The 7,784-nt window shown below is 33.5% G+C and overlaps 1 protein-coding gene across 1 annotated transcript in view; it reads left to right on the forward strand.

Moving 5' to 3' along the window:
• LOC117175948 overlaps positions 1–7,784 on the forward strand; it is a 459,128-nt gene that overhangs the window by 258,833 nt on the left and 192,511 nt on the right. The window lies entirely within an intron of this gene.

Here is a 7,784-nt window from a genome sequence, read left to right on the forward strand (position 1 = left end):
AGAAACACGAGAGCCTGCATGAAAAAATGCATGGACATAAAAGAAGCTAGAGAAGTATGCCAGGACAGGAAAGTATGGCGGCAAATAGATAATAAAAAGAGTCTCAGTAGAGTGAATGACGCCTGAAACAATGACCTTGGCTATTAACGGACACAAGTGGAGAACCTTACATAACGACTTCATGAGGTTCTTCGCTTAGGGTGATTGCTAGAGAGATTGATCAGCAACCTGGGTCGGAGCAGTGTTGCGGAACGAACGTGTTATTTACTTAAATAGCACGAGAATTCTGGATCAATCTGAAACATCTCTATCCCTTCCACACACTACTCCTTTCCCCTGCCGAGTGAGTCACGCCTACCCCGAAAGAGAAATGGCCTCATGGTGTAATAATAATAATAACAATTTTTCTTCGCGTAATATTTCATTTTTTTCCGTTGTAGCTTACTTAACAAACTTTTTGCAATGACAGGAAATGTAATTTTTCATAAACATTTAAAAACTTTTAATGACGGAACTTAATGAATTTTATCGTGAACTTTGACAATTTTTCAATAAAATTTTTTTTCTATTTTTCGTCTAAGATTTGTTTATTAGGTGCTAAAAGTGAGACTGGGCGAAATAAAGTGCCGATTCTGGGCCAAGCATCGGTGGAGGATCGGCAAATATAAATAGCCAATATAGATTGCCAGCACTGGCTCAACATTGGGCCGATTTAAGTAAAACAGGTTTTGTCGTCGTAAAAGTAACACTAGGTTCAGTAATGTAACGTCACTGGGCCAGACTTTGGCTGATCCTCGTGAAACATGGTTCCCCGTACTAAAAGTGAGACTTGGCGCAATAAAGTACTGATACTAGGCCAAGCATCGGCGGAGGATCGGTAAATATAAAAAACCAATATAGGCTGCAAACACTGGCTCAACATTGGGCCGATTTTAATAAAACATGGTTTGCCGTGGTAAAAGTGACACTTGGCCCAGTAATGTGCCATCACTGGGCCAGACTTTGGTTGATCCTCGTGAAACATGATTCCCCGTACTAAAAGTGAGATTTGGCGCAATAAAGTGCCGATGCTGGGCCAAGCGTCGGTGGAGGATCGGCAAATATAAATAGCCAATATAGGCTGCCAGCACTGGCTCAACATTGGGCCGATTTAAATAAAACAGGTTTTGCCGTCATAAAAGTAACACTAGGTTCAGTAATGTAACGTCACTGGGCCAGACTTTGGCTGATCCTCGTGAAACATGGTTCCCCGTACTAAAAGTGAGACTTGGCGCAATAAAGTACTGATACTAGGCCAAGCATCGGCGGAGGATCGGTAAATATAAAAAGCCAATATAGGCTGCAAACACTGGCTCAACATTGGGCCGATTTTAATAAAACATGGTTTGCCGTGGGAAAAGCGACACTTGGCCCAGTAATGTGCCATCACTGGGCCATACTTTGGTTGATCCTCGTGAAACATGGTTCCCCGTACTAAAAGTAAGATTTGACGCAATAAAGTGCCGATGCTGGGCCAATAACTTTAGCCGACCTTTGGCTGCCAAAATTGGACCAACACTGGGCCGTGTATTCGGCTCCGGCAATTCGCAATTGGGTCCTCTCATAATAGAAGGGGAAACTTCTAAAAAAATTCTGCGATCTATACTTTATTTTAAGTGAATCGTTAATATCACACGAAAATAAAATTTATATCATTTATTTAATGAAAATTGACATTACCTTGCATTATTTTTGATATACCTCTATGAAAGTAATACAATCCTTATATGAATTATTACATATAAGAATTTTCACTTTTGGACTTGAGATTTTACATAACTCTTTTGTAATATTTATTATTTTCCACGGCGTCTTTGAAAAGAGTTTTTCTTCGTAGCTTTATTTTACAGGTTTTTTTTTATAAGCACCGGCGATATAACATTTGTTCAAGGTTCGCTCTTATCCCCGACTACACGCAGAAAATTTGTTCATTAAAATTTACCTAATTAGTTCGGTAAATTGAGGACATTATTGCATTTAGATAAAGTTTGCAATTATTTTAGGATTTAATGTAAAACAGAACTATAAATATTACAAAAGAGTTATGTAAAATCCCAAGTCCAAAAGTGAAAACTCTGATATGTAATAATTCATATAATTATTGCATTATTTTCATACCAGTATATTATAAAAAAACACAGTAATACAAGAATCTGAATTTCAGTAAAAAAAGGCGGTTGAATTTCAGATGTAGCCAAAAGGATCATTCGCCAGTTGAAAGTCAACTGGTGATAATAGCATGACTTTAAGTAACGCGCTTGGTTGAAACTCAACTGCTTTGTTTACGTAAAATATACTTTATAGGTTAATTTAAGACAGGAAGATTGTTCACTTTCCGTCAACGCGTGCGTGTGAAATTAAATTTATAGGTTAATTTAAGTCAGCTAATTGTTGAAACTCATGAGATTTATGCGCTATAGTTCAGTTTTTAGTAATATGAAAATATTTAAAAATTAAAAATTGAATAATTTCAGGAAATAAATATTTTTGTTAAAAAAATTCAATTCTTTTTATATCTTTTTTTAACACATATGTAAGATTATTTTATTCATAATCAAAATCCGTTATAGATCTGAGTACATATATCAAAATAGGAAACGTTGACGAAACGACTACCATGAGCTCAGTGTTGATCGATACTATCCAGCGCTATCGACGCCATATTGGCTACTCTCAGCTGCTCTCTTGGTGCCTCTTCGAAAATCGCTTAAATCCGTCCAAGTGTTTGCGCATCGCCGCATCGCATTTCGCGAACGCCTTTCTGCAAGCACGAATTGAATTTCAGAGCGCGCGAATGAAAATCATCCTAAACTCAACATACCTGTCAGTTAATTATCATATTACTCGTATATCAGATAGGAGACACTGCACTTAAATTCCATTTCTGGTTGAAATTAAGTAACTTACTTAATTTAATGCAAAAATGAAATTCATCTACATTTCAAATTCATCATCTTGTATTACTGTGAACGCAAAGTAATGTAAATTTTTATTAAATGTATGATATAAAGATTGTTTTCGTGTGATATTGACGATTCACTTAAAAGAAAGTATATATTTCAGAATTTTTTTAGAGATTTTTACTTTTATTATCAGAGGAATTACACAACAGTATGGTAAAATGAGAATCACTATGGACGTCAACATTGTCAGAGCTGAAGTTTAAAGCCAAGTCCCCCGTACAAACTTTAACATTGTTAAATTTCGGGTAATATTGTAAGATTTCAGAAAATATTCAAATGTATGGATTAGTTTTTCATGTTTGATTTTAATAATGATTAACGCAAAAATGACACCATTTCATATTTGACCGTTCAAATTGGAATCCTTTCAAATTTTAATAGGAATTTAATTACTTTTAATGTGGAATTCTGGCCATTTCTTTATCTGAAAATTTAATTATATAAACGCGTGCTTCTAAATTAAATATATGTTTAAATTCGAATAATTGAAACATAAAAACGTGAAATTGAATAATTATTATAAATTGAGAATTTTTAAACTTAATAATTTCTAAATTGTACCTTATTTAATTTTTTTTTAATTAGGAAATTTCTATGAAACATTCGAAATTGATCAATTTTAAAATTAAAACAGGTTATTAAAATCTTGTGATTTGCAATTTAAGAATCTAAAATTTTAACTGTTATGGGTGAAAGAAACACAAACACTATCATTTTTACATAAAAACCTTAAAAAATTAAAACCTGTAGAGATATACATCAACAATCAATTTTAAATTACATACAGATAATATTTAGTCGTTCTAAATTCATTGAATTAAATATTATGATCTTGTAACTAATTAAACAGTTTTAAATAAAGAATTTTTCAAGTTATAACTTCCTATTAGACGCGTTTAAATAAAGGAGAATTCTAAAATTCCATTGCATTACATGTTCATCAATTATAAGCAAAAGAATCATAACTTGTATTATTTTAAAATTTAATAAATTCAAATTTACGCTTTGAGATTTACAATTACATACAATCAATGTCATTGACATTTTGGGCCCTTAATTAGCGCAAAATGCAAATTATTGTTACGCGTTTACTCATCCTTTACTCATCATAAATTTCACATAAAAGGCTAAATTGTGTACACCGTATTCAAAATGTATATATTACAGAGGCAGACTGATTTCTAGTGTTGATTATTTCCATTTACCCTTACGCAGGAAATACCTGTTATTGTGTCTATACTTTTTACTAAATCGTTATAATGGGCATAATCATCAAATCATTATCGACAGTCTTGATTTACACTTTCACTGTATATCAGGGAAAGTTTAATCAGGAATCGACCTTTGATACAAAATGCATTGTTAACAATAAAGTGAGTGGAATTCGAGATCCTCGGCACATTGAGTACAATCAGGGAAAGTTTTCTATTGGCACTGTCGTCAGCTAACAAGCACTGCATGATGTAGCAGATTGACGGGTAGAATCGAAATATACAAGTTTATGCGTAACTTTTAGAATTCGAGTTTTCACCTTCTTCGCATAAATGTATACAAATATATTTTTAAAATGTTTAAACCAAGAACGACTAAATATTGACAAGGACACCGATAAATGTTTATTCATTATTTCATTTTTAAAAAAGAAAAGAAAAAGAAGATGTGACCTCGAAAACCTTTTCCTTCTTTTGTACCTATCGTCTTTTTTTATTGATGTCTTCTTTAATCTTTAAACAAAAAATAGTCACAAAAAATTGTCAGTTTTATAATATTATAATGAACGTGAAAATGTTTCTACTCGAAAATCAAACTTTATAAAAGTACTGATTTTTAAGTTTGTACGTACATATATCAGGGTGGCAATTTTAATTGAAGAAAAAAATCCCCTGTCATCTCCCGCGTCTTTCTCGGTTCGCAAACATTTTTCACGGTGAATAAAATAAAAAATTCGAAGGCTAAGGATTTTTACTTTTGAAGTGATAAAAAACAAACTAAAAATTGAAGTATTCAATTTGGAACTATTGAGTTTTTAACTTTTTAAATTGACGTTTTGAAATTGGTTAATTAACATATTTTGTAATAAAATGCTTAAGAATGTACACATATAAAATATAAAGTAGTAACACTTTCTCATTAATAGTATATTTATGTACCGCGGAGTTAAGCTTTGCCGTTTACGGCCAAGGATGATATTTTCAATCCGAGGTATAGGCGAGAACCCGCTTGACTCGCATACGATACTTTGTGCAAAAGATGTTTGGGGTCGATGTATTATACTTGCTAAAGCATTCGATTCGTTTCGACTTTACGCTTTGCACATGCGCTACAAAACAAATTCCAGTTCTTGACGCAAGAGCGCATGTGTACCAAACGACAATGTTGACTTTGCCGTCCACGTACGGCAATATCCCCCATCATAGTAATCGCCCTTTAGAGCCTATGCTACCAACGTTCCCGGAATGGCACGGAAAACGTGCCTCCTTTGCACAAACAAGTTTAAATGAAATGCAAATAATCTGCAAATTTATAATTTTCAACTTTTATAAATTATAGAGTTAAGAAAATTCAAACGTAAATTCAAAAAATCCATGAACTTCAAAATTTTTTTTATTTTATTATTTTCAGCAAGTTAACACTGAAAACGTTGAAAATTGGAATTTTTTTTCAACTTAATATTTCGTGAGTTATAAGATAAAATATTTTTATTCCAAATAGTTAAAACATTCTTGAAAACCTTTAAAATTTTACTTCCAAATTTTGAGAAATCTAGAATTTGTTTTAAATTTCTTCCAATTTAAAATTATTTTTGCAGTTTTTTTCAGAAATTTTAAATATTTTAATAAGTAAGAAATCGCAAAAGACAAATGTTTTTTATCACAAATTTTCCACTTTAAACGCTTTTGATTTTTAATTGTTTAAGTCTATAAGTATGCATTTTGAAATTATTTAAATTAAAAATGTTCTTAAAAATAAAAATGGAAAATTTTTAAATTAAAAGATTTTTGAATTACGCATTGTGTAAAGTAAATGGTATTACAAATGAAATAGATAACAATTCAACTTATTGTTTTAAAAGCCGTTAAAATCGAATTTGGACAGATTTTTCCGGATTTTTCTTCCAAAGATTTGTAAATTTTCTAGTAAAAAAATGAATTCTGCAAAATAGACTATTTTGAGGCACCTGATTTTACTTGGTTTAAAAGCTGATATACCTCTATGAAAGATAAAAGCTTCCTCTTGTTTCCATTCGACATTTTCGTATTCGTGGTTACACCTGGTTACGCAATGCATAATCTAAATACTGAGTGACTGAATGCGATCTGAAGCAAATATCCTGCGAAATTGTTTCCACTGACTGCAAATGACTGAAGAAGACGACCCCACCGCATGGTCCTATCGGGAGCAACTGGCATCTAAAACTGAGACCGGCTTCCACTAGAACCGCGGTAAATCACACTTATGAGCACGTCTCATGACCTCTCAAGGGCCGTTCACAAAATACGTGATGATTGGGGGGGGGGGGGCGATATCAGCCGAAGTATCATTCTCCATGTTAATACCAATAGAAAAAGTATCACGCAGGGGGTTGGCGGTCAGAAGTTCCTGAAAAATGTATCACGTATTTTTTGAACGGCCCTCAATGAAGATATATATTGTAACATTATTCTCTATTATACCAAACGTCAAAATTAAGTAGCATCATTTCTCTTATACTTTTTATTATTTTGATGAGACTCCTGGATCTAGGACATGCCCTTTTTTATTTTGCCCCTTATTAAATTTTAGTTTACAAATTTAAATGTGTCAATTTTTCCCTCTCAAAGAAATTGATCCAAGAGTATTTGGATCTATTGACAATGTACTGTGTCTTTGTCAGGAAACTGGTACCGAGTATACATGTCGGAACCAATCCTGGAAGGACGATAAATCTGAAACGTAATTATTTGTTATTTACATTTAAAAAGAAAGACACTTGTACTAGAGATTGAGGCTCCCAATTATTATTAAATTGTAATTGGCTTTTTTTTACTCTGAGTCCCTACATTTAAAAATAGTTTTTAATTAGAAAATCAGTTGAAATGTAAGTGTCTCTTGATCCAGCATCTACCATCGCATCGGCGATTACCATACTAATTTGGCCACTTATTTTGAGGTTATATTGAAAATTTTTTACCAGTGAAATCTCACAATAATCAAAATCATGGAAAATGGATTCCCAGAAGAGAGAACTGAATTGAGTCGCGAATTCGTTTTAACCTCTGGACTGTTGGGGCTATTTAGTCACACCTCACGCTAAATTACGTATTTTAAATCCTATCGAAAATGTTCCCGATTTTAACGGATCGCGCATTCAATAAATATTGTGAGGATTTTCCAAGTCAAGAATTTTCAAAAATTTCGTCAACAGGGTTGAATGCCCTGGATAGGTACCACCTTAAATGTTCCCTGACAGTCTTTCCTTCTCATCGTGCCTACCTACATAAATTAATTCAAATCAGTCACTGGATAAACGAGAACTCTCTCTAGAAGCTTGGCGCCGACTGCCGATCTGCTCGTTCTTTGGTAAGCACGAAGCTCCTGTTCTCGCAGAGCTGCCAGATCGTGGATGAAATTTACCCCCATCATACCTACCGTTTGGGAGCCGCAAAATGCATGATTACCACTGTGAGTTCGTATGTAAGACGAAAATGCACGATTCGACTTCGGAGTTCTGCTGTACGATGATTGCCGATCTGAAGGCTTCGGAAGACTTCGGTGGTCTTCTATTTATATCTCGCTCCCCAT

Source organism: Belonocnema kinseyi, chromosome 7, assembly GCF_010883055.1.
Source record: "Belonocnema kinseyi isolate 2016_QV_RU_SX_M_011 chromosome 7, B_treatae_v1, whole genome shotgun sequence".
Classification (NCBI taxonomy): Eukaryota; Metazoa; Arthropoda; class Insecta; order Hymenoptera; family Cynipidae; genus Belonocnema; species Belonocnema kinseyi.